At 49.8% G+C, this 26225-nt stretch overlaps 27 non-coding genes across 27 annotated transcripts; 18 read left to right on the top strand and 9 right to left on the bottom strand.

Annotated features, from left to right (window-relative positions):
* The first annotated feature begins 835 nt into the window (after positions 1-835).
* Positions 836-907, top strand: Trnap-ugg (transfer RNA proline (anticodon UGG)). Its single transcript has one exon. It is a non-coding gene; the product is annotated as a tRNA-Pro (tRNA).
* A 602-nt stretch (positions 908-1509) lies between these two features.
* Trnav-uac (transfer RNA valine (anticodon UAC)) lies at positions 1510-1582 on the bottom strand. Its single transcript has one exon. It is a non-coding gene; the product is annotated as a tRNA-Val (tRNA).
* Positions 1583-1817: 235 nt separating this feature from the next.
* Trnap-cgg (transfer RNA proline (anticodon CGG)) lies at positions 1818-1889 on the top strand. The gene has a single exon. It is a non-coding gene; the product is annotated as a tRNA-Pro (tRNA).
* A 1846-nt stretch (positions 1890-3735) lies between these two features.
* On the top strand, positions 3736-3807 carry Trnap-ugg (transfer RNA proline (anticodon UGG)). Its single transcript has one exon. It is a non-coding gene; the product is annotated as a tRNA-Pro (tRNA).
* A 602-nt stretch (positions 3808-4409) lies between these two features.
* On the bottom strand, positions 4410-4482 carry Trnav-uac (transfer RNA valine (anticodon UAC)). Its single transcript has one exon. It is a non-coding gene; the product is annotated as a tRNA-Val (tRNA).
* A 235-nt stretch (positions 4483-4717) lies between these two features.
* Trnap-cgg (transfer RNA proline (anticodon CGG)) lies at positions 4718-4789 on the top strand. The gene has a single exon. It is a non-coding gene; the product is annotated as a tRNA-Pro (tRNA).
* Positions 4790-6636: 1847 nt separating this feature from the next.
* Trnap-ugg (transfer RNA proline (anticodon UGG)) lies at positions 6637-6708 on the top strand. The gene has a single exon. It is a non-coding gene; the product is annotated as a tRNA-Pro (tRNA).
* A 602-nt stretch (positions 6709-7310) lies between these two features.
* Positions 7311-7383, bottom strand: Trnav-uac (transfer RNA valine (anticodon UAC)). The gene has a single exon. It is a non-coding gene; the product is annotated as a tRNA-Val (tRNA).
* A 235-nt stretch (positions 7384-7618) lies between these two features.
* Positions 7619-7690, top strand: Trnap-cgg (transfer RNA proline (anticodon CGG)). Its single transcript has one exon. It is a non-coding gene; the product is annotated as a tRNA-Pro (tRNA).
* Positions 7691-9537: 1847 nt separating this feature from the next.
* Trnap-ugg (transfer RNA proline (anticodon UGG)) lies at positions 9538-9609 on the top strand. The gene has a single exon. It is a non-coding gene; the product is annotated as a tRNA-Pro (tRNA).
* A 602-nt stretch (positions 9610-10211) lies between these two features.
* Positions 10212-10284, bottom strand: Trnav-uac (transfer RNA valine (anticodon UAC)). The gene has a single exon. It is a non-coding gene; the product is annotated as a tRNA-Val (tRNA).
* Positions 10285-10519: 235 nt separating this feature from the next.
* Positions 10520-10591, top strand: Trnap-cgg (transfer RNA proline (anticodon CGG)). Its single transcript has one exon. It is a non-coding gene; the product is annotated as a tRNA-Pro (tRNA).
* A 1849-nt stretch (positions 10592-12440) lies between these two features.
* Positions 12441-12512, top strand: Trnap-ugg (transfer RNA proline (anticodon UGG)). The gene has a single exon. It is a non-coding gene; the product is annotated as a tRNA-Pro (tRNA).
* A 602-nt stretch (positions 12513-13114) lies between these two features.
* Positions 13115-13187, bottom strand: Trnav-uac (transfer RNA valine (anticodon UAC)). Its single transcript has one exon. It is a non-coding gene; the product is annotated as a tRNA-Val (tRNA).
* Positions 13188-13422: 235 nt separating this feature from the next.
* Trnap-cgg (transfer RNA proline (anticodon CGG)) lies at positions 13423-13494 on the top strand. Its single transcript has one exon. It is a non-coding gene; the product is annotated as a tRNA-Pro (tRNA).
* A 1843-nt stretch (positions 13495-15337) lies between these two features.
* Positions 15338-15409, top strand: Trnap-ugg (transfer RNA proline (anticodon UGG)). Its single transcript has one exon. It is a non-coding gene; the product is annotated as a tRNA-Pro (tRNA).
* A 602-nt stretch (positions 15410-16011) lies between these two features.
* Positions 16012-16084, bottom strand: Trnav-uac (transfer RNA valine (anticodon UAC)). Its single transcript has one exon. It is a non-coding gene; the product is annotated as a tRNA-Val (tRNA).
* Positions 16085-16319: 235 nt separating this feature from the next.
* Positions 16320-16391, top strand: Trnap-cgg (transfer RNA proline (anticodon CGG)). Its single transcript has one exon. It is a non-coding gene; the product is annotated as a tRNA-Pro (tRNA).
* A 1846-nt stretch (positions 16392-18237) lies between these two features.
* On the top strand, positions 18238-18309 carry Trnap-ugg (transfer RNA proline (anticodon UGG)). Its single transcript has one exon. It is a non-coding gene; the product is annotated as a tRNA-Pro (tRNA).
* Positions 18310-18907: 598 nt separating this feature from the next.
* Positions 18908-18980, bottom strand: Trnav-uac (transfer RNA valine (anticodon UAC)). The gene has a single exon. It is a non-coding gene; the product is annotated as a tRNA-Val (tRNA).
* Positions 18981-19215: 235 nt separating this feature from the next.
* On the top strand, positions 19216-19287 carry Trnap-cgg (transfer RNA proline (anticodon CGG)). The gene has a single exon. It is a non-coding gene; the product is annotated as a tRNA-Pro (tRNA).
* Positions 19288-21126: 1839 nt separating this feature from the next.
* Trnap-ugg (transfer RNA proline (anticodon UGG)) lies at positions 21127-21198 on the top strand. Its single transcript has one exon. It is a non-coding gene; the product is annotated as a tRNA-Pro (tRNA).
* Positions 21199-21800: 602 nt separating this feature from the next.
* Trnav-uac (transfer RNA valine (anticodon UAC)) lies at positions 21801-21873 on the bottom strand. The gene has a single exon. It is a non-coding gene; the product is annotated as a tRNA-Val (tRNA).
* Positions 21874-22108: 235 nt separating this feature from the next.
* Trnap-cgg (transfer RNA proline (anticodon CGG)) lies at positions 22109-22180 on the top strand. Its single transcript has one exon. It is a non-coding gene; the product is annotated as a tRNA-Pro (tRNA).
* A 1826-nt stretch (positions 22181-24006) lies between these two features.
* Positions 24007-24078, top strand: Trnap-ugg (transfer RNA proline (anticodon UGG)). Its single transcript has one exon. It is a non-coding gene; the product is annotated as a tRNA-Pro (tRNA).
* Positions 24079-24676: 598 nt separating this feature from the next.
* Trnav-uac (transfer RNA valine (anticodon UAC)) lies at positions 24677-24749 on the bottom strand. Its single transcript has one exon. It is a non-coding gene; the product is annotated as a tRNA-Val (tRNA).
* A 235-nt stretch (positions 24750-24984) lies between these two features.
* Trnap-cgg (transfer RNA proline (anticodon CGG)) lies at positions 24985-25056 on the top strand. The gene has a single exon. It is a non-coding gene; the product is annotated as a tRNA-Pro (tRNA).
* The last annotated feature ends 1169 nt before the right edge of the window (positions 25057-26225 follow it).

The following is a 26225-nucleotide window of genomic DNA, read 5'->3' as shown; positions in this document are numbered from 1 at the left end:
ACGTTCTTGTGTTTAGTGCGTTCGGCTTCTCTTAACCCTTAGCCACCGCTTGCCGAAATTTCCACACTGTCATCTGTCGATCTGCAGAGCTCGATGAAAGTACCGCGGCCGTTCCTGAGCTCGTGAAACGGCCGAATCTGTAGTTGTTTCCAGATCTCTCCCACACAACGGCCTCCCGGAAGCTTGGATTACAGGAGTACGCCACTACTCCCAGCCGCTGAATTACCTTTGAAGCAGAATGACATGAGCTACACGCAGCTCCGATTTTTTTTTTTTTTTGGTGTCTGACCTACTTTGAAAGATTTTGTAGTCGATTTACTTACCACTATCGCTGTTGGAAGGAGGAAACCACGTGATAATCACACAGTATTCTAGAGACGATCAGGTAATGAAAATTTAGAATAAGTAAAACAGTATCAAAAGAAGTTGTGTGGTGGAGCGGCACATGCAATTCACGCTTCCTAGATGATCGTTGCTGCATAGAATAATTCTTTTGTCTGTGGCGTCTTCAGTATTCGTCTTCTGGAAGTTTTGCTTGCAGTATATTCTTCAATATTTTCATTATGAGTTGGTGCTTGCTTTCCCGATGTTATTTTGTTTAGTGCATTCGCCTTCTCTTAACCCTGAGAAACCACATACGGAAACTGAGGCACTGCCGGCTGTTCATAAGCAGAGTTCGATGAAGTTATTTCGCTTTTTATTCGGCGCCTTTAATATTCTTCTCATCAGTGGTGAGTGCTGCCTGCAGAAAGCGCTTATCTTGCGAATTCACGTGAAAGTTTGTGTTCCCTGGGAGATGCACTACTTGTGATTAGCTTGAGTGGTGCGGGCAGGTGGCTCGTTGGTCTAGGGGTATGATTCCTGCTTTGGGTGCAGGAGGTCCCGGGTTCAAATCCCGGACGAGCCCTGCCATTTTGACCGTGCTGAAGAGTAGGTGGAACTCAGTCCCGGTTGCAGCTCCTCAATGAAGAGTAAGACGCCTGTTATATCACGTGGATATAACAAGAATCCGGCACCAGTAAAGTACGTAGGTGGAATTCGGTAGAAAGGCAGACGGTAATTTTTCTTGCAACGGAAAACAAGGTTGTCTTTGCGGAATATGTGCACCGTGAGTGGAGATTCAGCTTGATTGTGCGACAGTCTACCTTCATCTTACTAGCGACGGCAACAACCAATGGGTGGGACGTAAGACTGAGCGTGGCTAAGAGTTTCTCATTATTAGTTACCTTCACACTTTGTCACAGCCGTGACAAGGCGAGTAGCGCGAGCTCAGGATAGCCAGTAGGAAGCGCACCTGAAGTAGCCCTGAAGAACCGGGTTGTATATTTTGCCAGCCATAATGGAGCTAGGGGCGTTCTCAGTTACCAAATACCGGTGCAATAAGAGAGCAACAGTATTTGACAGTAAAATGACGCCCTATCCATCTAGAATATGACATTGATTGTCTCTGCATACGCATCCGTGAGGTCATCCCGGAAATGAAATCCGATATACGGATTAAAATTGTTGTGTTCCCGCCCGGGATCGAACCGGGGACCTTCTGCGTGTAAAGCAGACGTGATAACCGCTACACCACGGAAACGACGGTTCGTCTGATGTGCCACCCGGAGACTCGTGGTAGCAACAGTTTTCCTTCTGTGTTAGCAAGGGCATCGGCTACGAGCTCCCTCCGATTCGTGAGGTTCCTATAGTACAAGAAGTCGATGAAAACAATCCAACCGCGACAGCCAGAGAGAACGCTGGGTGAGCTGCAGCCGTACATGGTGAGACCATCAACGGTGGCGTCATTCACATGCAGTGTGTTTTCGGAACGAACAGGCTCGTTGGTCTAGGGGTATGATTCCTGCTTCGGGTGCAGGAGGTCCCGGGTTCAAATCCCGGACGAGCCCTTGCGTTTTGTACAACGGTGTGCTAACAAACCGCATGGCGGCGGCTGTTTCGCGCATTTCCAGGCCTCCAAGTCAGCGCTAAATCCGACAACCAGTTCTGAAACAGTTTCATTTGAGCCATGTGCACCCTGCTGGTGGAACGTTTGAAGTTGATTTAAATGGTCACAGTAGAGATCGTAGCAAGTGTCTTGCTGAGTGCGACGAAAACTTGTTTCCGCCCGCAATCGAACCGGGGACCTTGTGCGTGTTAGGCAGACGTTATAACCGCTACACCACGGAAACTGCTACGCTATGCCCTCCACATGTGATACAACTTGTAGGACGATCGCCATTGTGGCGTAAAAATCACTTTGCGGAAACGCACAATGCCGGTATTTCGCATTCGTGTGAAACAATCGACGGCACCCTTGACTGCCTGAATGCCATGTCGAATAAGAGCTCAAGAAGTCATCGGAAACGCTCGAGGGAGAGTCCTCAGCAGCATCTGCTGCTCTTTCTTTCCTTACGAGATACCGTCGATTCGCGCAGTCGTTATTGCAAAAGATGTCACCAAAGGCGATCGCTTCGTTAGCGGCACGGCGCCTGGGCTCGGCGGCAGCCAGCTCTACATGGAGGCACCAGCAGCCCCAGCCCCTCCAGGCCGCCGCCGGCGCCACAGCGCAAGGAGTCGGCGCCCGCCCTGCAATGCCCCCTGTCGTTGCACATTCCACCCGCCTTTTATCCTCTCCATGTCTGACTCACTACCCTAAATGACGCTGCAGTCGACGTGCTTATTACTATCGCTTTTGGAAGAACCAAGGCGCAGTATTCTAGTGACGAACCGGTATTGCAAATTTGGATTAAGTAAAAATTTATTGTGTGGTCGAGCGACACCCCCGTCTCGCTCTTCCTAGATGATCGCTGCTGCGCGGAGTAACTCCTAGCGCGCCGATGGCTTCAGAGTTGGTCTTCTCGAAGTTTTGCTTTTGCACTGCATTCCGCAATCTTATAGTTACGTGCTTCGGTTTCCCGACGTTCTTGTGTTTAGTGCGTTCGGCTTCTCTTAACCCTTAGCCACCGCTTGCCGAAATTTCCACACTGTCATCTGTCGATCTGCAGAGCTCGATGAAAGTACCGCGGCCGTTCCTGAGCTCGTGAAACGGCCGAATCTGTAGTTGTTTCCAGATCTCTCCCACACAACGGCCTCCCGGAAGCTTGTATTACAGGAGTACGCCACTACTCCCAGCCGCTGAATTACCTTTGAAGCAGAATGACATGAGCTACACGCAGCTCCGATTTTTTTTTTTTTTTTGTGTCTGACCTACTTTGAAAGATTTTGTAGTCGATTTACTTACCACTATCGCTGTTGGAAGGAGGAAACCACGTGATAATCACACAGTATTCTAGAGACGATCAGGTAATGAAAATTTAGAATAAGTAAAACAGTATCAAAAGAAGTTGTGTGGTGGAGCGGCACATGCAATTCACGCTTCCTAGATGATCGTTGCTGCATAGAATAATTCTTTTGTCTGTGGCGTCTTCAGTATTCGTCTTCTGGAAGTTTTGCTTGCAGTATATTCTTCAATATTTTCATTATGAGTTGGTGCTTGCTTTCCCGATGTTATTTTGTTTAGTGCATTCGCCTTCTCTTAACCCTGAGAAACCACATACGGAAACTGAGGCACTGCCGGCTGTTCATAAGCAGAGTTCGATGAAGTTATTTCGCTTTTTATTCGGCGCCTTTAATATTCTTCTCATCAGTGGTGAGTGCTGCCTGCAGAAAGCGCTTATCTTGCGAATTCACGTGAAAGTTTGTGTTCCCTGGGAGATGCACTACTTGTGATTAGCTTGAGTGGTGCGGGCAGGTGGCTCGTTGGTCTAGGGGTATGATTCCTGCTTTGGGTGCAGGAGGTCCCGGGTTCAAATCCCGGACGAGCCCTGCCATTTTGACCGTGCTGAAGAGTAGGTGGAACTCAGTCCCGGTTGCAGCTCCTCAATGAAGAGTAAGACGCCTGTTATATCACGTGGATATAACAAGAATCCGGCACCAGTAAAGTACGTAGGTGGAATTCGGTAGAAAGGCAGACGGTAATTTTTCTTGCAACGGAAAACAAGGTTGTCTTTGCGGAATATGTGCACCGTGAGTGGAGATTCAGCTTGATTGTGCGACAGTCTACCTTCATCTTACTAGCGACGGCAACAACCAATGGGTGGGACGTAAGACTGAGCGTGGCTAAGAGTTTCTCATTATTAGTTACCTTCACACTTTGTCACAGCCGTGACAAGGCGAGTAGCGCGAGCTCAGGATAGCCAGTAGGAAGCGCACCTGAAGTAGCCCTGAAGAACCGGGTTGTATATTTTGCCAGCCATAATGGAGCTAGGGGCGTTCTCAGTTACCAAATACCGGTGCAATAAGAGAGCAACAGTATTTGACAGTAAAATGACGCCCTATCCATCTAGAATATGACATTGATTGTCTCTGCATACGCATCCGTGAGGTCATCCCGGAAATGAAATCCGATATACGGATTAAAATTGTTGTGTTCCCGCCCGGGATCGAACCGGGGACCTTCTGCGTGTAAAGCAGACGTGATAACCGCTACACCACGGAAACGACGGTTCGTCTGATGTGCCACCCGGAGACTCGTGGTAGCAACAGTTTTCCTTCTGTGTTAGCAAGGGCATCGGCTACGAGCTCCCTCCGATTCGTGAGGTTCCTATAGTACAAGAAGTCGATGAAAACAATCCAACCGCGACAGCCAGAGAGAACGCTGGGTGAGCTGCAGCCGTACATGGTGAGACCATCAACGGTGGCGTCATTCACATGCAGTGTGTTTTCGGAACGAACAGGCTCGTTGGTCTAGGGGTATGATTCCTGCTTCGGGTGCAGGAGGTCCCGGGTTCAAATCCCGGACGAGCCCTTGCGTTTTGTACAACGGTGTGCTAACAAACCGCATGGCGGCGGCTGTTTCGCGCATTTCCAGGCCTCCAAGTCAGCGCTAAATCCGACAACCAGTTCTGAAACAGTTTCATTTGAGCCATGTGCACCCTGCTGGTGGAACGTTTGAAGTTGATTTAAATGGTCACAGTAGAGATCGTAGCAAGTGTCTTGCTGAGTGCGACGAAAACTTGTTTCCGCCCGCAATCGAACCGGGGACCTTGTGCGTGTTAGGCAGACGTTATAACCGCTACACCACGGAAACTGCTACGCTCTGCCCTCCACATGTGATACAACTTGTAGGACGATCGCCATTGTGGCGTAAAAATCACTTTGCGGAAACGCACAATGCTGGTATTTCGCATTCGTGTGAAACAATCGACGGCACCCTTGACTGCCTGAATGCCATGTCGAATAAGAGCTCAAGAAGTCATCGGAAACGCTCGAGGGAGAGTCCTCAGCAGCATCTGCTGCTCTTTCTTTCCTTACGAGATACCGTCGATTCGCGCAGTCGTTATTGCAAAAGATGTCACCAAAGGCGATCGCTTCGTTAGCGGCACGGCGCCTGGGCTCGGCGGCAGCCAGCTCTACATGGAGGCACCAGCAGCCCCAGCCCCTCCAGGCCGCCGCCGGCGCCACAGCGCAAGGAGTCGGCGCCCGCCCTGCAATGCCCCCTGTCGTTGCACATTCCACCCGCCTTTTATCCTCTCCATGTCTGACTCACTACCCTAAATGACGCTGCAGTCGACGTGCTTATTACTATCGCGTTTGGAAGAACCAAGGCGCAGTATTCTAGTGACGAACCGGTATTGCAAATTTGGATTAAGTAAAAATTTATTGTGTGGTCGAGCGACACCCCCGTCTCGCTCTTCCTAGATGATCGCTGCTGCGCGGAGTAACTCCTAGCGCGCCGATGGCTTCAGAGTTGGTCTTCTCGAAGTTTTGCTTTTGCACTGCATTCCGCAATCTTATAGTTACGTGCTTCGGTTTCCCGACGTTCTTGTGTTTAGTGCGTTCGGCTTCTCTTAACCCTTAGCCACCGCTTGCCGAAATTTCCACACTGTCATCTGTCGATCTGCAGAGCTCGATGAAAGTACCGCGGCCGTTCCTGAGCTCGTGAAACGGCCGAATCTGTAGTTGTTTCCAGATCTCTCCCACACAACGGCCTCCCGGAAGCTTGGATTACAGGAGTACGCCACTACTCCCAGCCGCTGAATTACCTTTGAAGCAGAATGACATGAGCTACACGCAGCTCCGATTTTTTTTTTTTTTTTGGTGTCTGACCTACTTTGAAAGATTTTGTAGTCGATTTACTTACCACTATCGCTGTTGGAAGGAGGAAACCACGTGATAATCACACAGTATTCTAGAGACGATCAGGTAATGAAAATTTAGAATAAGTAAAACAGTATCAAAAGAAGTTGTGTGGTGGAGCGGCACATGCAATTCACGCTTCCTAGATGATCGTTGCTGCATAGAATAATTCTTTTGTCTGTGGCGTCTTCAGTATTCGTCTTCTGGAAGTTTTGCTTGCAGTATATTCTTCAATATTTTTATTATGAGTTGGTGCTTGCTTTCCCGATGTTATTTTGTTTAGTGCATTCGCCTTCTCTTAACCCTGAGAAACCACATACGGAAACTGAGGCACTGCCGGCTGTTCATAAGCAGAGTTCGATGAAGTTATTTCGCTTTTTATTCGGCGCCTTTAATATTCTTCTCATCAGTGGTGAGTGCTGCCTGCAGAAAGCGCTTATCTTGCGAATTCACGTGAAAGTTTGTGTTCCCTGGGAGATGCACTACTTGTGATTAGCTTGAGTGGTGCGGGCAGGTGGCTCGTTGGTCTAGGGGTATGATTCCTGCTTTGGGTGCAGGAGGTCCCGGGTTCAAATCCCGGACGAGCCCTGCCATTTTGACCGTGCTGAAGAGTAGGTGGAACTCAGTCCCGGTTGCAGCTCCTCAATGAAGAGTAAGACGCCTGTTATATCACGTGGATATAACAAGAATCCGGCACCAGTAAAGTACGTAGGTGGAATTCGGTAGAAAGGCAGACGGTAATTTTTCTTGCAACGGAAAACAAGGTTGTCTTTGCGGAATATGTGCACCGTGAGTGGAGATTCAGCTTGATTGTGCGACAGTCTACCTTCATCTTACTAGCGACGGCAACAACCAATGGGTGGGACGTAAGACTGAGCGTGGCTAAGAGTTTCTCATTATTAGTTACCTTCACACTTTGTCACAGCCGTGACAAGGCGAGTAGCGCGAGCTCAGGATAGCCAGTAGGAAGCGCACCTGAAGTAGCCCTGAAGAACCGGGTTGTATATTTTGCCAGCCATAATGGAGCTAGGGGCGTTCTCAGTTACCAAATACCGGTGCAATAAGAGAGCAACAGTATTTGACAGTAAAATGACGCCCTATCCATCTAGAATATGACATTGATTGTCTCTGCATACGCATCCGTGAGGTCATCCCGGAAATGAAATCCGATATACGGATTAAAATTGTTGTGTTCCCGCCCGGGATCGAACCGGGGACCTTCTGCGTGTAAAGCAGACGTGATAACCGCTACACCACGGAAACGACGGTTCGTCTGATGTGCCACCCGGAGACTCGTGGTAGCAACAGTTTTCCTTCTGTGTTAGCAAGGGCATCGGCTACGAGCTCCCTCCGATTCGTGAGGTTCCTATAGTACAAGAAGTCGATGAAAACAATCCAACCGCGACAGCCAGAGAGAACGCTGGGTGAGCTGCAGCCGTACATGGTGAGACCATCAACGGTGGCGTCATTCACATGCAGTGTGTTTTCGGAACGAACAGGCTCGTTGGTCTAGGGGTATGATTCCTGCTTCGGGTGCAGGAGGTCCCGGGTTCAAATCCCGGACGAGCCCTTGCGTTTTGTACAACGGTGTGCTAACAAACCGCATGGCGGCGGCTGTTTCGCGCATTTCCAGGCCTCCAAGTCAGCGCTAAATCCGACAACCAGTTCTGAAACAGTTTCATTTGAGCCATGTGCACCCTGCTGGTGGAACGTTTGAAGTTGATTTAAATGGTCACAGTAGAGATCGTAGCAAGTGTCTTGCTGAGTGCGACGAAAACTTGTTTCCGCCCGCAATCGAACCGGGGACCTTGTGCGTGTTAGGCAGACGTTATAACCGCTACACCACGGAAACTGCTACGCTCTGCCCTCCACATGTGATACAACTTGTAGGACGATCGCCATTGTGGCGTAAAAATCACTTTGCGGAAACGCACAATGCCGGTATTTCGCATTCGTGTGAAACAATCGACGGCACCCTTGACTGCCTGAATGCCATGTCGAATAAGAGCTCAAGAAGTCATCGGAAACGCTCGAGGGAGAGTCCTCAGCAGCATCTGCTGCTCTTTCTTTCCTTACGAGATACCGTCGATTCGCGCAGTCGTTATTGCAAAAGATGTCACCAAAGGCGATCGCTTCGTTAGCGGCACGGCGCCTGGGCTCGGCGGCAGCCAGCTCTACATGGAGGCACCAGCAGCCCCAGCCCCTCCAGGCCGCCGCCGGCGCCACAGCGCAAGGAGTCGGCGCCCGCCCTGCAATGCCCCCTGTCGTTGCACATTCCACCCGCCTTTTATCCTCTCCATGTCTGACTCACTACCCTAAATGACGCTGCAGTCGACGTGCTTATTACTATCGCTTTTGGAAGAACCAAGGCGCAGTATTCTAGTGACGAACCGGTATTGCAAATTTGGATTAAGTAAAAATTTATTGTGTGGTCGAGCGACACCCCCGTCTCGCTCTTCCTAGATGATCGCTGCTGCGCGGAGTAACTCCTAGCGCGCCGATGGCTTCAGAGTTGGTCTTCTCGAAGTTTTGCTTTTGCACTGCATTCCGCAATCTTATAGTTACGTGCTTCGGTTTCCCGACGTTCTTGTGTTTAGTGCGTTCGGCTTCTCTTAACCCTTAGCCACCACTTGCCGAAATTTCCACACTGTCATCTGTCGATCTGCAGAGCTCGATGAAAGTACCGCGGCCGTTCCTGAGCTCGTGAAACGGCCGAATCTGTAGTTGTTTCCAGATCTCTCCCACACAACGGCCTCCCGGAAGCTTGGATTACAGGAGTACGCCACTACTCCCAGCCGCTGAATTACCTTTGAAGCAGAATGACATGAGCTACACGCAGCTCCGATTTTTTTTTTTTTTTTGGTGTCTGACCTACTTTGAAAGATTTTGTAGTCGATTTACTTACCACTATCGCTGTTGGAAGGAGGAAACCACGTGATAATCACACAGTATTCTAGAGACGATCAGGTAATGAAAATTTAGAATAAGTAAAACAGTATCAAAAGAAGTTGTGTGGTGGAGCGGCACATGCAATTCACGCTTCCTAGATGATCGTTGCTGCATAGAATAATTCTTTTGTCTGTGGCGTCTTCAGTATTCGTCTTCTGGAAGTTTTGCTTGCAGTATATTCTTCAATATTTTCATTATGAGTTGGTGCTTGCTTTCCCGATGTTATTTTGTTTAGTGCATTCGCCTTCTCTTAACCCTGAGAAACCACATACGGAAACTGAGGCACTGCCGGCTGTTCATAAGCAGAGTTCGATGAAGTTATTTCGCTTTTTATTCGGCGCCTTTAATATTCTTCTCATCAGTGGTGAGTGCTGCCTGCAGAAAGCGCTTATCTTGCGAATTCACGTGAAAGTTTGTGTTCCCTGGGAGATGCACTACTTGTGATTAGCTTGAGTGGTGCGGGCAGGTGGCTCGTTGGTCTAGGGGTATGATTCCTGCTTTGGGTGCAGGAGGTCCCGGGTTCAAATCCCGGACGAGCCCTGCCATTTTGACCGTGCTGAAGAGTAGGTGGAACTCAGTCCCGGTTGCAGCTCCTCAATGAAGAGTAAGACGCCTGTTATATCACGTGGATATAACAAGAATCCGGCACCAGTAAAGTACGTAGGTGGAATTCGGTAGAAAGGCAGACGGTAATTTTTCTTGCAACGGAAAACAAGGTTGTCTTTGCGGAATATGTGCACCGTGAGTGGAGATTCAGCTTGATTGTGCGACAGTCTACCTTCATCTTACTAGCGACGGCAACAACCAATGGGTGGGACGTAAGACTGAGCGTGGCTAAGAGTTTCTCATTATTAGTTACCTTCACACTTTGTCACAGCCGTGACAAGGCGAGTAGCGCGAGCTCAGGATAGCCAGTAGGAAGCGCACCTGAAGTAGCCCTGAAGAACCGGGTTGTATATTTTGCCAGCCATAATGGAGCTAGGGGCGTTCTCAGTTACCAAATACCGGTGCAATAAGAGAGCAACAGTATTTGACAGTAAAATGACGCCCTATCCATCTAGAATATGACATTGATTGTCTCTGCATACGCATCCGTGAGGTCATCCCGGAAATGAAATCCGATATACGGATTAAAATTGTTGTGTTCCCGCCCGGGATCGAACCGGGGACCTTCTGCGTGTAAAGCAGACGTGATAACCGCTACACCACGGAAACGACGGTTCGTCTGATGTGCCACCCGGAGACTCGTGGTAGCAACAGTTTTCCTTCTGTGTTAGCAAGGGCATCGGCTACGAGCTCCCTCCGATTCGTGAGGTTCCTATAGTACAAGAAGTCGATGAAAACAATCCAACCGCGACAGCCAGAGAGAACGCTGGGTGAGCTGCAGCCGTACATGGTGAGACCATCAACGGTGGCGTCATTCACATGCAGTGTGTTTTCGGAACGAACAGGCTCGTTGGTCTAGGGGTATGATTCCTGCTTCGGGTGCAGGAGGTCCCGGGTTCAAATCCCGGACGAGCCCTTGCGTTTTGTACAACGGTGTGCTAACAAACCGCATGGCGGCGGCTGTTTCGCGCATTTCCAGGCCTCCAAGTCAGCGCTAAATCCGACAACCAGTTCTGAAACAGTTTCATTTGAGCCATGTGCACCCTGCTGGTGGAACGTTTGAAGTTGATTTAAATGGTCACAGTAGAGATCGTAGCAAGTGTCTTGCTGAGTGCGACGAAAACTTGTTTCCGCCCGCAATCGAACCGGGGACCTTGTGCGTGTTAGGCAGACGTTATAACCGCTACACCACGGAAACTGCTACGCTATGCCCTCCACATGTGATACAACTTGTAGGACGATCGCCATTGTGGCGTAAAAATCACTTTGCGGAAACGCACAATGCCGGTATTTCGCATTCGTGTGAAACAATCGACGGCACCCTTGACTGCCTGAATGCCATGTCGAATAAGAGCTCAAGAAGTCATCGGAAACGCTCGAGGGAGAGTCCTCAGCAGCATCTGCTGCTCTTTCTTTCCTTACGAGATACCGTCGATTCGCGCAGTCGTTATTGCAAAAGATGTCACCAAAGGCGATCGCTTCGTTAGCGGCACGGCGCCTGGGCTCGGCGGCAGCCAGCTCTACATGGAGGCACCAGCAGCCCCAGCCCCTCCAGGCCGCCGCCGGCGCCACAGCGCAAGGAGTCGGCGCCCGCCCTGCAATGCCCCCTGTCGTTGCACATTCCACCCGCCTTTTATCCTCTCCATGTCTGACTCACTACCCTAAATGACGCTGCAGTCGACGTGCTTATTACTATCGCTTTTGGAAGAACCAAGGCGCAGTATTCTAGTGACGAACCGGTATTGCAAATTTGGATTAAGTAAAAATTTATTGTGTGGTCGAGCGACACCCCCGTCTCGCTCTTCCTAGATGATCGCTGCTGCGCGGAGTAACTCCTAGCGCGCCGATGGCTTCAGAGTTGGTCTTCTCGAAGTTTTGCTTTTGCACTGCATTCCGCAATCTTATAGTTACGTGCTTCGGTTTCCCGACGTTCTTGTGTTTAGTGCGTTCGGCTTCTCTTAACCCTTAGCCACCGCTTGCCGAAATTTCCACACTGTCATCTGTCGATCTGCAGAGCTCGATGAAAGTACCGCGGCCGTTCCTGAGCTCGTGAAACGGCCGAATCTGTAGTTGTTTCCAGATCTCTCCCACACAACGGCCTCCCGGAAGCTTGGATTACAGGAGTACGCCACTACTCCCAGCCGCTGAATTACCTTTGAAGCAGAATGACATGAGCTACACGCAGCTCCGATTTTTTTTTTTTTTTTTTTGTGTCTGACCTACTTTGAAAGATTTTGTAGTCGATTTACTTACCACTATCGCTGTTGGAAGGAGGAAACCACGTGATAATCACACAGTATTCTAGAGACGATCAGGTAATGAAAATTTAGAATAAGTAAAACAGTATCAAAAGAAGTTGTGTGGTGGAGCGGCACATGCAATTCACGCTTCCTAGATGATCGTTGCTGCATAGAATAATTCTTTTGTCTGTGGCGTCTTCAGTATTCGTCTTCTGGAAGTTTTGCTTGCAGTATATTCTTCAATATTTTCATTATGAGTTGGTGCTTGCTTTCCCGATGTTATTTTGTTTAGTGCATTCGCCTTCTCTTAACCCTGAGAAACCACATACGGAAACTGAGGCACTGCCGGCTGTTCATAAGCAGAGTTCGATGAAGTTATTTCGCTTTTTATTCGGCGCCTTTAATATTCTTCTCATCGGTGGTGAGTGCTGCCTGCAGAAAGCGCTTATCTTGCGAATTCACGTGAAAGTTTGTGTTCCCTGGGAGATGCACTACTTGTGATTAGCTTGAGTGGTGCGGGCAGGTGGCTCGTTGGTCTAGGGGTATGATTCCTGCTTTGGGTGCAGGAGGTCCCGGGTTCAAATCCCGGACGAGCCCTGCCATTTTGACCGTGCTGAAGAGTAGGTGGAACTCAGTCCCGGTTGCAGCTCCTCAATGAAGAGTAAGACGCCTGTTATATCACGTGGATATAACAAGAATCCGGCACCAGTAAAGTACGTAGGTGGAATTCGGTAGAAAGGCAGACGGTAATTTTTCTTGCAACGGAAAACAAGGTTGTCTTTGCGGAATATGTGCACCGTGAGTGGAGATTCAGCTTGATTGTGCGACAGTCTACCTTCATCTTACTAGCGACGGCAACAACCAATGGGTGGGACGTAAGACTGAGCGTGGCTAAGAGTTTCTCATTATTAGTTACCTTCACACTTTGTCACAGCCGTGACAAGGCGAGTAGCGCGAGCTCAGGATAGCCAGTAGGAAGCGCACCTGAAGTAGCCCTGAAGAACCGGGTTGTATATTTTGCCAGCCATAATGGAGTTAGGGGCGTTCTCAGTTACCAAATACCGGTGCAATGAGAGAGCAACAGTATTTGACAGTAAAATGACGCCCTATCCATCTAGAATATGACATTGATTGTCTCTGCATACGCATCCGTGAGGTCATCCCGGAAATGAAATCCGATATACGGATTAAAATTGTTGTGTTCCCGCCCGGGATCGAACCGGGGACCTTCTGCGTGTAAAGCAGACGTGATAACCGCTACACCACGGAAACGACGGTTCGTCTGATGTGCCACCCGGAGACTCGTGGTAGCAACAGTTTTCCTTCTGTGTTAGCAAGGGCATCGGCTACGAGCTCCCTCCGATTCGTGAGGTTCCTATAGTACAAGAAGTCGATGAAAACAATCCAACCGCGACAGCCAGAGAGAACGCTGGGTGAGCTGCAGCCGTACATGGTGAGACCATCAACGGTGGCGTCATTCACATGCAGTGTGTTTTCGGAACGAACAGGCTCGTTGGTCTAGGGGTATGATTCCTGCTTCGGGTGCAGGAGGTCCCGGGTTCAAATCCCGGACGAGCCCTTGCGTTTTGTACAACGGTGTGCTAACAAACCGCATGGCGGCGGCTGTTTCGCGCATTTCCAGGCCTCCAAGTCAGCGCTAAATCCGACAACCAGTTCTGAAACAGTTTCATTTGAGCCATGTGCACCCTGCTGGTGGAACGTTTGAAGTTGATTTAAATGGTCACAGTAGAGATCGTAGCAAGTGTCTTGCTGAGTGCGACGAAAACTTGTTTCCGCCCGCAATCGAACCGGGGACCTTGTGCGTGTTAGGCAGACGTTATAACCGCTACACCACGGAAACTGCTACGCTCTGCCCTCCACATGTGATACAACTTGTAGGACGATCGCCATTGTGGCGTAAAAATCACTTTGCGGAAACGCACAATGCCGGTATTTCGCATTCGTGTGAAACAATCGACGGCACCCTTGACTGCCTGAATGCCATGTCGAATAAGAGCTCAAGAAGTCATCGGAAACGCTCGAGGGAGAGTCCTCAGCAGCATCTGCTGCTCTTTCTTTCCTTACGAGATACCGTCGATTCGCGCAGTCGTTATTGCAAAAGATGTCACCAAAGGCGATCGCTTCGTTAGCGGCACGGCGCCTGGGCTCGGCGGCAGCCAGCTCTACATGGAGGCACCAGCAGCCCCAGCCCCTCCAGGCCGCCGCCGGCGCCACAGCGCAAGGAGTCGGCGCCCGCCCTGCAATGCCCCCTGTCGTTGCACATTCCACCCGCCTTTTATCCTCTCCATGTCTGACTCACTACCCTAAATGACGCTGCAGTCGACGTGCTTATTACTATCGCTTTTGGAAGAACCAAGGCGCAGTATTCTAGTGACGAACCGGTATTGCAAATTTGGATTAAGTAAAAATTTATTGTGTGGTCGAGCGACACCCCCGTCTCGCTCTTCCTAGATGATCGCTGCTGCGCGGAGTAACTCCTAGCGCGCCGATGGCTTCAGAGTTGGTCTTCTCGAAGTTTTGCTTTTGCACTGCATTCCGCAATCTTATAGTTACGTGCTTCGGTTTCCCGACGTTCTTGTGTTTAGTGCGTTCGGCTTCTCTTAACCCTTAGCCACCGCTTGCCGAAATTTCCACACTGTCATCTGTCGATCTGCAGAGCTCGATGAAGGTACCGCGGCCGTTCCTGAGCTCGTGAAACGGCCGAATCTGTAGTTGTTTCCAGATCTCTCCCACACAACGGCCTCCCGGAAGCTTGGATTACAGGAGTACGCCACTACTCCCAGCCGCTGAATTACCTTTGAAGCAGAATGACATGAGCTACACGCAGCTCCGATTTTTTTTTTTTGGTGTCTGACCTACTTTGAAAGATTTTGTAGTCGATTTACTTACCACTATCGCTGTTGGAAGGAGGAAACCACGTGATAATCACACAGTATTCTAGAGACGATCAGGTAATGAAAATTTAGAATAAGTAAAACAGTATCAAAAGAAGTTGTGTGGTGGAGCGGCACATGCAATTCACGCTTCCTAGATGATCGTTGCTGCATAGAATAATTCTTTTGTCTGTGGCGTCTTCAGTATTCGTCTTCTGGAAGTTTTGCTTGCAGTATATTCTTCAATATTTTCATTATGAGTTGGTGCTTGCTTTCCCGATGTTATTTTGTTTAGTGCATTCGCCTTCTCTTAACCCTGAGAAACCACATACGGAAACTGAGGCACTGCCGGCTGTTCATAAGCAGAGTTCGATGAAGTTATTTCGCTTTTTATTCGGCGCCTTTAATATTCTTCTCATCAGTGGTGAGTGCTGCCTGCAGAAAGCGCTTATCTTGCGAATTCACGTGAAAGTTTGTGTTCCCTGGGAGATGCACTACTTGTGATTAGCTTGAGTGGTGCGGGCAGGTGGCTCGTTGGTCTAGGGGTATGATTCCTGCTTTGGGTGCAGGAGGTCCCGGGTTCAAATCCCGGACGAGCCCTGCCATTTTGACCGTGCTGAAGAGTAGGTGGAACTCAGTCCCGGTTGCAGCTCCTCAATGAAGAGTAAGACGCCTGTTATATCACGTGGATATAACAAGAATCCGGCACCAGTAAAGTACGTAGGTGGAATTCGGTAGAAAGGCAGACGGTAATTTTTCTTGCAACGGAAAACAAGGTTGTCTTTGCGGAATATGTGCACCGTGAGTGGAGATTCAGCTTGATTGTGCGACAGTCTACCTTCATCTTACTAGCGACGGCAACAACCAATGGGTGGGACGTAAGACTGAGCGTGGCTAAGAGTTTCTCATTATTAGTTACCTTCACACTTTGTCACAGCCGTGACAAGGCGAGTAGCGCGAGCTCAGGATAGCCAGTAGGAAGCGCACCTGAAGTAGCCCTGAAGAACCGGGTTGTATATTTTGCCAGCCATAATGGAGCTAGGGGCGTTCTCAGTTACCAAATACCGGTGCAATAAGAGAGCAACAGTATTTGACAGTAAAATGACGCCCTATCCATCTAGAATATGACATTGATTGTCTCTGCATACGCATCCGTGAGGTCATCCCGGAAATGAAATCCGATATACGGATTAAAATTGTTGTGTTCCCGCCCGGGATCGAACCGGGGACCTTCTGCGTGTAAAGCAGACGTGATAACCGCTACACCACGGAAACGACGGTTCGTCTGATGTGCCACCCGGAGACTCGTGGTAGCAACAGTTTTCCTTCTGTGTTAGCAAGGGCATCGGCTACGAGCTCCCTCCGATTCGTGAGGTTCCTATAGTACAAGAAGTCGATGAAAACAATCCAACCGCGACAGCCAGAGAGAACGCTGGGTGAGCTGCAGCCGTACATGGTGAGACCATCAACGGTGGCGTCATTCACATGCAGTGTGTTTTCGGAACGAACAGGCTCGTTGGTCTAGGGGTATGATTCCTGCTTCGGGTGCAGGAGGTCCCGGGTTCAAATCCCGGACGAGCCCTTGCGTTTTGTACAACGGTGTGCTAACAAACCCCATGGCGGCGGCTGTTTCGCGCATTTCCAGGCCTCCAAGTCAGCGCTAAATCCGACAACCAGTTCTGAAACAGTTTCATTTGAGCCATGTGCACCCTGCTGGTGGAACGTTTGAAGTTGATTTAAATGGTCACAGTAGAGATCGTAGCAAGTGTCTTGCTGAGTGCGACGAAAACTTGTTTCCGCCCGCAATCGAACCGGGGACCTTGTGCGTGTTAGGCAGACGTTATAACCGCTACACCACGGAAACTGCTACGCTCTGCCCTCCACATGTGATACAACTTGTAGGACGATCGCCATTGTGGCGTAAAAATCACTTTGCGGAAACGCACAATGCCGGTATTTCGCATTCGTGTGAAACAATCGACGGCACCCTTGACTGCCTGAATGCCATGTCGAATAAGAGCTCAAGAAGTCATCGGAAACGCTCGAGGGAGAGTCCTCAGCAGCATCTGCTGCTCTTTCTTTCCTTACGAGATACCGTCGATTCGCGCAGTCGTTATTGCAAAAGATGTCACCAGAGGCGATCGCTTCGTTAGCGGCACGGCGCCTGGGCTCGGCGGCAGCTCTACATGGAGGCACCAGCAGCCCCAGCCCCTCCAGGCCGCCGCCGGCGCCACAGCGCAAGGAGTCGGCGCCCGCCCTGCAATGCCCCCTGTCGTTGCACATTCCACCCGCCTTTTATCCTCTCCATGTCTGACTCACTACCCTAAATGACGCTGCAGTCGACGTGCTTATTACTATCGCTTTTGGAAGAACCAAGGCGCAGTATTCTAGTGACGAACCGGTATTGCAAATTTGGATTAAGTAAAAATTTATTGTGTGGTCGAGCGACACCCCCGTCTCGCTCTTCCTAGATGATCGCTGCTGCGCGGAGTAACTCCTAGCGCGCCGATGGCTTCAGAGTTGGTCTTCTCGAAGTTTTGCTTTTGCACTGCATTCCGCAATCTTATAGTTACGTGCTTCGGTTTCCCGACGTTCTTGTGTTTAGTGCGTTCGGCTTCTCTTAACCCTTAGCCACCGCTTGCCGAAATTTCCACACTGTCATCTGTCGATCTGCAGAGCTCGATGAAGGTACCGCGGCCGTTCCTGAGCTCGTGAAACGGCCGAATCTGTAGTTGTTTCCAGATCTCTCCCACACAACGGCCTCCCGGAAGCTTGGATTACAGGAGTACGCCACTACTCCCAGCCGCTGAATTACCTTTGAAGCAGAATGACATGAGCTACACGCAGCTCCGATTTTTTTTTTTTTTTTTTTGGTGTCTGACCTACTTTGAAAGATTTTGTAGTCGATTTACTTACCACTATCGCTGTTGGAAGGAGGAAACCACGTGATAATCACACAGTATTCTAGAGACGATCAGGTAATGAAAATTTAGAATAAGTAAAACAGTATCAAAAGAAGTTGTGTGGTGGAGCGGCACATGCAATTCACGCTTCCTAGATGATCGTTGCTGCATAGAATAATTCTTTTGTCTGTGGCGTCTTCAGTATTCGTCTTCTGGAAGTTTTGCTTGCAGTATATTCTTCAATATTTTCATTATGAGTTGGTGCTTGCTTTCCCGATGTTATTTTGTTTAGTGCATTCGCCTTCTCTTAACCCTGAGAAACCACATACGGAAACTGAGGCACTGCCGGCTGTTCATAAGCAGAGTTCGATGAAGTTATTTCGCTTTTTATTCGGCGCCTTTAATATTCTTCTCATCAGTGGTGAGTGCTGCCTGCAGAAAGCGCTTATCTTGCGAATTCACGTGAAAGTTTGTGTTCCCTGGGAGATGCACTACTTGTGATTAGCTTGAGTGGTGCGGGCAGGTGGCTCGTTGGTCTAGGGGTATGAATCCTGCTTTGGGTGCAGGAGGTCCCGGGTTCAAATCCCGGACGAGCCCTGCCATTTTGACCGTGCTGAAGAGTAGGTGGAACTCAGTCCCGGTTGCAGCTCCTCAATGAAGAGTAAGACGCCTGTTATATCACGTGGATATAACAAGAATCCGGCACCAGTAAAGTACGTAGGTGGAATTCGGTAGAAAGGCAGACGGTAATTTTTCTTGCAACGGAAAACAAGGTTGTCTTTGCGGAATATGTGCACCGTGAGTGGAGATTCAGCTTGATTGTGCGACAGTCTACCTTCATCTTACTAGCGACGGCAACAACCAATGGGTGGGACGTAAGACTGAGCGTGGCTAAGAGTTTCTCATTATTAGTTACCTTCACAGTCACAGCCGTGACAAGGCGAGTAGCGCGAGCTCAGGATAGCCAGTAGGAAGCGCACCTGAAGTAGCCCTGAAGAACCGGGTTGTATATTTTGCCAGCCATAATGGAGCTAGGGGCGTTCTCAGTTACCAAATACCGGTGCAATAAGAGAGCAACAGTATTTGACAGTAAAATGACGCCCTATCCATCTAGAATATGACATTGATTGTCTCTGCATACGCATCCGTGAGGTCATCCCGGAAATGAAATCCGATATACGGATTAAAATTGTTGTGTTCCCGCCCGGGATCGAACCGGGGACCTTCTGCGTGTAAAGCAGACGTGATAACCGCTACACCACGGAAACGACGGTTCGTCTGATGTGCCACCCGGAGACTCGTGGTAGCAACAGTTTTCCTTCTGTGTTAGCAAGGGCATCGGCTACGAGCTCCCTCCGATTCGTGAGGTTCCTATAGTACAAGAAGTCGATGAAAACAATCCAACCGCGACAGCCAGAGAGAACGCTGGGTGAGCTGCAGCCGTACATGGTGAGACCATCAACGGTGGCGTCATTCACATGCAGTGTGTTTTCGGAACGAACAGGCTCGTTGGTCTAGGGGTATGATTCCTGCTTCGGGTGCAGGAGGTCCCGGGTTCAAATCCCGGACGAGCCCTTGCGTTTTGTACAACGGTGTGCTAACAAACCGCATGGCGGCGGCTGTTTCGCGCATTTCCAGGCCTCCAAGTCAGCGCTAAATCCGACAACCAGTTCTGAAACAGTTTCATTTGAGCCATGTGCACCCTGCTGGTGGAACGTTTGAAGTTGATTTAAATGGTCACAGTAGAGATCGTAGCAAGTGTCTTGCTGAGTGCGACGAAAACTTGTTTCCGCCCGCAATCGAACCGGGGACCTTGTGCGTGTTAGGCAGACGTTATAACCGCTACACCACGGAAACTGCTACGCTCTGCCCTCCACATGTGATACAACTTGTAGGACGATCGCCATTGTGGCGTAAAAATCACTTTGCGGAAACGCACAATGCCGGTATTTCGCATTCGTGTGAAACAATCGACGGCACCCTTGACTGCCTGAATGCCATGTCGAATAAGAGCTCAAGAAGTCATCGGAAACGCTCGAGGGAGAGTCCTCAGCAGCATCTGCTGCTCTTTCTTTCCTTACGAGATACCGTCGATTCGCGCAGTCGTTATTGCAAAAGATGTCACCAAAGGCGATCGCTTCGTTAGCGGCACGGCGCCTGGGCTCGGCGGCAGCCAGCTCTACATGGAGCCCCTCCAGGCCGCCGCCGGCGCCACAGCGCAAGGAGTCGGCGCCCGCCCTGCAATGCCCCCTGTCGTTGCACATTCCACCCGCCTTTTATCCTCTCCATGTCTGACTCACTACCCTAAATGACGCTGCAGTCGACGTGCTTATTACTATCGCTTTTGGAAGAACCAAGGCGCAGTATTCTAGTGACGAACCGGTATTGCAAATTTGGATTAAGTAAAAATTTATTGTGTGGTCGAGCGACACCCCCGTCTCGCTCTTCCTAGATGATCGCTGCTGCGCGGAGTAACTCCTAGCGCGCCGATGGCTTCAGAGTTGGTCTTCTCGAAGTTTTGCTTTTGCACTGCATTCCGCAATCTTATAGTTACGTGCTTCGGTTTCCCGACGTTCTTGTGTTTAGTGCGTTCGGCTTCTCTTAACCCTTAGCCACCGCTTGCCGAAATTTCCACACTGTCATCTGTCGATCTGCAGAGCTCGATAAAGGTACCGCGGCCGTTCCTGAGCTCGTGAAACGGCCGAATCTGTAGTTGTTTCCAGATCTCTCCCACACAACGGCCTCCCGGAAGCTTGGATTACAGGAGTACGCCACTACTCCCAGCCGCTGAATTACCTTTGAAGCAGAATGACATGAGCTACACGCAGCTCCGATTTTTTTTTTTTTTTTTTTTTTTTGGTGTCTGACCTACTTTGAAAGATTTTGTAGTCGATTTACTTACCTCTATCGCTGTTGGAAGGAGGAAACCACGTGATAATCACACAGTATTCTAGAGACGATCAGGTAATGACAATTTAGAATAAGTAAAACAGTATCAAAAGAAGTTGTGTGGTGGAGCGGCACATGCAATTCACGCTTCCTAGATGATCGTTGCTGCATAGAATAATTCTTTTGTCTGTGGCGTCTTCAGTATTCGTCTTCTGGAAGTTTTGCTTGCAGTATATTCTTCAATATTTTCATTATGAGTTGGTGCTTGCTTTCCCGATGTTATTTTGTTTAGTGCATTCGCCTTCTCTTAACCCTGAGAAACCACATACGGAAACTGAGGCACTGCCGGCTGTTCATAAGCAGAGTTCGATGAAGTTATTTCGCTTTTTATTCGGCGCCTTTAATATTCTTCTCATCAGTGGTGAGTGCTGCCTGCAGAAAGCGCTTATCTTGCGAATTCACGTGAAAGTTTGTGTTCCCTGGGAGATGCACTACTTGTGATTAGCTTGAGTGGTGCGGGCAGGTGGCTCGTTGGTCTAGGGGTATGATTCCTGCTTTGGGTGCAGGAGGTCCCGGGTTCAAATCCCGGACGAGCCCTGCCATTTTGACCGTGCTGAAGAGTAGGTGGAACTCAGTCCCGGTTGCAGCTCCTCAATGAAGAGTAAGACGCCTGTTATATCACGTGGATATAACAAGAATCCGGCACCAGTAAAGTACGTAGGTGGAATTCGGTAGAAAGGCAGACGGTAATTTTTCTTGCAACGGAAAACAAGGTTGTCTTTGCGGAATATGTGCACCGTGTGTGGAGATTCAGCTTGATTGTGCGACAGTCTACCTTCATCTTACTAGCGACGGCAACAACCAATGGGTGGGACGTAAGACTGAGCGTGGCTAAGAGTTTCTCATTATTAGTTACCTTCACACTTTGTCACAGCCGTGACAAGGCGAGTAGCGCGAGCTCAGGATAGCCAGTAGGAAGCGCACCTGAAGTAGCCCTGAAGAACCGGGTTGTATATTTTGCCAGCCATAATGGAGCTAGGGGCGTTCTCAGTTACCAAATACCGGTGCAATAAGAGAGCAACAGTATTTGACAGTAAAATGACGCCCTATCCATCTAGAATATGACATTGATTGTCTCTGCATACGCATCCGTGAGGTCATCCCGGAAATGAAATCCGATATACGGATTAAAATTGTTGTGTTCCCGCCCGGGATCGAACCGGGGACCTTCTGCGTGTAAAGCAGACGTGATAACCGCTACACCACGGAAACGACGGTTCGTCTGATGTGCCACCCGGAGACTCGTGGTAGCAACAGTTTTCCTTCTGTGTTAGCAAGGGCATCGGCTACGAGCTCCCTCCGATTCGTGAGGTTCCTATAGTACAAGAAGTCGATGAAAACAATCCAACCGCGACAGCCAGAGAGAACGCTGGGTGAGCTGCAGCCGTACATGGTGAGACCATCAACGGTGGCGTCATTCACATGCAGTGTGTTTTCGGAACGAACAGGCTCGTTGGTCTAGGGGTATGATTCCTGCTTCGGGTGCAGGAGGTCCCGGGTTCAAATCCCGGACGAGCCCTTGCGTTTTGTACAACGGTGTGCTAACAAACCGCATGGCGGCGGCTGTTTCGCGCATTTCCAGGCCTCCAAGTCAGCGCTAAATCCGACAACCAGTTCTGAAACAGTTTCATTTGAGCCATGTGCACCCTGCTGGTGGAACGTTTGAAGTTGATTTAAATGGTCACAGTAGAGATCGTAGTAAGTGTCTTGCTGAGTGCGACGAAAACTTGTTTCCGCCCGCAATCGAACCGGGGACCTTGTGCGTGTTAGGCAGACGTTATAACCGCTACACCACGGAAACTGCTACGCTCTGCCCTCCACATGTGATACAACTTGTAGGACGATCGCCATTGTGGCGTAAGAATCACTTTGCGGAAACGCACAATGCCGGTATTTCGCATTCGTGTGAAACAATCGACGGCACCCTTGACTGCCTGAATGCCATGTCGAATAAGAGCTCAAGAAGTCATCGGAAACGCTCGAGGGAGAGTCCTCAGCAGCATCTGCTGCTCTTTCTTTCCTTACGAGATACCGTCGATTCGCGCAGTCGTTATTGCAAAAGATGTCACCAAAGGCGATCGCTTCGTTAGCGGCACGGCGCCTCGGCGGCAGCCAGCTCTACATGGAGCCCCTCCAGGCCGCCGCCGGCGCCACAGCGCAAGGAGTCGGCGCCCGCCCTGCAATGCCCCCTGTCGTTGCACATTCCACCCGCCTTTTATCCTCTCCATGTCTGACTCACTACCCTAAATGACGCTGCAGTCGACGTGCTTATTACTATCGCTTTTGGAAGAACCAAGGCGCAGTATTCTAGTGACGAACCGGTATTGCAAATTTGGATTAAGTAAAAATTTATTGTGTGGTCGAGCGACACCCCCGTCTCGCTCTTCCTAGATGATCGCTGCTGCGCGGAGTAACTCCTAGCGCGCCGATGGCTTCAGAGTTGGTCTTCTCGAAGTTTTGCTTTTGCACTGCATTCCGCAATCTTATAGTTACGTGCTTCGGTTTCCCGACGTTCTTGTGTTTAGTGCGTTCGGCTTCTCTTAACCCTTAGCCACCGCTTGCCGAAATTTCCACACTGTCATCTGTCGATCTGCAGAGCTCGATGAAGGTACCGCGGCCGTTCCTGAGCTCGTGAAACGGCCGAATCTGTAGTTGTTTCCAGATCTCTCCCACACAACGGCCTCCCGGAAGCTTGGATTACAGGAGTACGCCACTACTCCCAGCCGCTGAATTACCTTTGAAGCAGAATGACATGAGCTACACGCAGCTCCGATTTTTTTTTTTTTTTTTGTGTCTGACCTACTTTGAAAGATTTTGTAGTCGATTTACTTACCACTATCGCTGTTGGAAGGAGGAAACCACGTGATAATCACACAGTATTCTAGAGACGATCAGGTAATGAAAATTTAGAATAAGTAAAACAGTATCAAAAGAAGTTGTGTGGTGGAGCGGCACATGCAATTCACGCTTCCTAGATGATCGTTGCTGCATAGAATAATTCTTTTGTCTGTGGCGTCTTCAGTATTCGTCTTCTGGAAGTTTTGCTTGCAGTATATTCTTCAATATTTTCATTATGAGTTGGTGCTTGCTTTCCCGATGTTATTTTGTTTAGTGCATTCGCCTTCTCTTAACCCTGAGAAACCACATACGGAAACTGAGGCACTGCCGGCTGTTCATAAGCAGAGTTCGATGAAGTTATTTCGCTTTTTATTCGGCGCCTTTAATATTCTTCTCATCAGTGGTGAGTGCTGCCTGCAGAAAGCGCTTATCTTGCGAATTCACGTGAAAGTTTGTGTTCCCTGGGAGATGCACTACTTGTGATTAGCTTGAGTGGTGCGGGCAGGTGGCTCGTTGGTCTAGGGGTATGATTCCTGCTTTGGGTGCAGGAGGTCCCGGGTTCAAATCCCGGACGAGCCCTGCCATTTTGACCGTGCTGAAGAGTAGGTGGAACTCAGTCCCGGTTGCAGCTCCTCAATGAAGAGTAAGACGCCTGTTATATCACGTGGATATAACAAGAATCCGGCACCAGTAAAGTACGTAGGTGGAATTCGGTAGAAAGGCAGACGGTAATTTTTCTTGCAACGGAAAACAAGGTTGTCTTTGCGGAATATGTGCACCGTGAGTGGAGATTCAGCTTGATTGTGCGACAGTCTACCTTCATCTTACTAGCGACGGCAACAACCAATGGGTGGGACGTAAGACTGAGCGTGGCTAAGAGTTTCTCATTATTAGTTACCTTCACAGTCACAGCCGTGACAAGGCGAGTAGCGCGAGCTCAGGATAGCCAGTAGGAAGCGCACCTGAAGTAGCCCTGAAGAACCGGGTTGTATATTTTGCCAGCCATAATGGAGCTAGGGGCGTTCTCAGTTACCAAATACCGGTGCAATAAGAGAGCAACAGTATTTGACAGTAAAATGACGCCCTATCCATCTAGAATATGACATTGATTGTCTCTGCATACGCATCCGTGAGGTCATCCCGGAAATGAAATCCGATATACGGATTAAAATTGTTGTGTTCCCGCCCGGGATCGAACCGGGGACCTTCTGCGTGTAAAGCAGACGTGATAACCGCTACACCACGGAAACGACGGTTCGTCTGATGTGCCACCCGGAGACTCGTGGTAGCAACAGTTTTCCTTCTGTGTTAGCAAGGGCATCGGCTACGAGCTCCCTCCGATTCGTGAGGTTCCTATAGTACAAGAAGTCGATGAAAACAATCCAACCGCGACAGCCAGAGAGAACGCTGGGTGAGCTGCAGCCGTACATGGTGAGACCATCAACGGTGGCGTCATTCACATGCAGTGTGTTTTCGGAACGAACAGGCTCGTTGGTCTAGGGGTATGATTCCTGCTTCGGGTGCAGGAGGTCCCGGGTTCAAATCCCGGACGAGCCCTTGCGTTTTGTACAACGGTGTGCTAACAAACCGCATGGCGGCGGCTGTTTCGCGCATTTCCAGGCCTCCAAGTCAGCGCTAAATCCGACAACCAGTTCTGAAACAGTTTCATTTGAGCCATGTGCACCCTGCTGGTGGAACGTTTGAAGTTGATTTAAATGGTCACAGTAGAGATCGTAGCAAGTGTCTTGCTGAGTGCGACGAAAACTTGTTTCCGCCCGCAATCGAACCGGGGACCTTGTGCGTGTTAGGCAGACGTTATAACCGCTACACCACGGAAACTGCTACGCTCTGCCCTCCACATGTGATACAACTTGTAGGACGATCGCCATTGTGGCGTAAAAATCACTTTGCGGAAACGCACAATGCCGGTATTTCGCATTCGTGTGAAACAATCGACGGCACCCTTGACTGCCTGAATGCCATGTCGAATAAGAGCTCAAGAAGTCATCGGAAACGCTCGAGGGAGAGTCCTCAGCAGCATCTGCTGCTCTTTCTTTCCTTACGAGATACCGTCGATTCGCGCAGTCGTTATTGCAAAAGATGTCACCAAAGGCGATCGCTTCGTTAGCGGCACGGCGCCTGGGCTCGGCGGCAGCCAGCTCTACATGGAGCCCCTCCAGGCCGCCGCCGGCGCCACAGCGCAAGGAGTCGGCGCCCGCCCTGCAATGCCCCCTGTCGTTGCACATTCCACCCGCCTTTTATCCTCTCCATGTCTGACTCACTACCCTAAATGACGCTGCAGTCGACGTGCTTATTACTATCGCTTTTGGAAGAACCAAGGCGCAGTATTCTAGTGACGAACCGGTATTGCAAATTTGGATTAAGTAAAAATTTATTGTGTGGTCGAGCGACACCCCCGTCTCGCTCTTCCTAGATGATCGCTGCTGCGCGGAGTAACTCCTAGCGCGCCGATGGCTTCAGAGTTGGTCTTCTCGAAGTTTTGCTTTTGCACTGCATTCCGCAATCTTATAGTTACGTGCTTCGGTTTCCCGACGTTCTTGTGTTTAGTGCGTTCGGCTTCTCTTAACCCTTAGCCACCGCTTGCCGAAATTTCCACACTGTCATCTGTCGATCTGCAGAGCTCGATGAAGGTACCGCGGCCGTTCCTGAGCTCGTGAAACGGCCGAATCTGTAGTTGTTTCCAGATCTCTCCCACACAACGGCCT

This window comes from Schistocerca nitens, chromosome 2 (genome assembly GCF_023898315.1).
Source record: "Schistocerca nitens isolate TAMUIC-IGC-003100 chromosome 2, iqSchNite1.1, whole genome shotgun sequence".
NCBI lineage: Eukaryota > Metazoa > Arthropoda > Insecta > Orthoptera > Acrididae > Schistocerca > Schistocerca nitens.
Note: the sequence above shows the minus strand (reverse complement) of the source record. Positions and strands in the feature narration are given on the sequence as shown.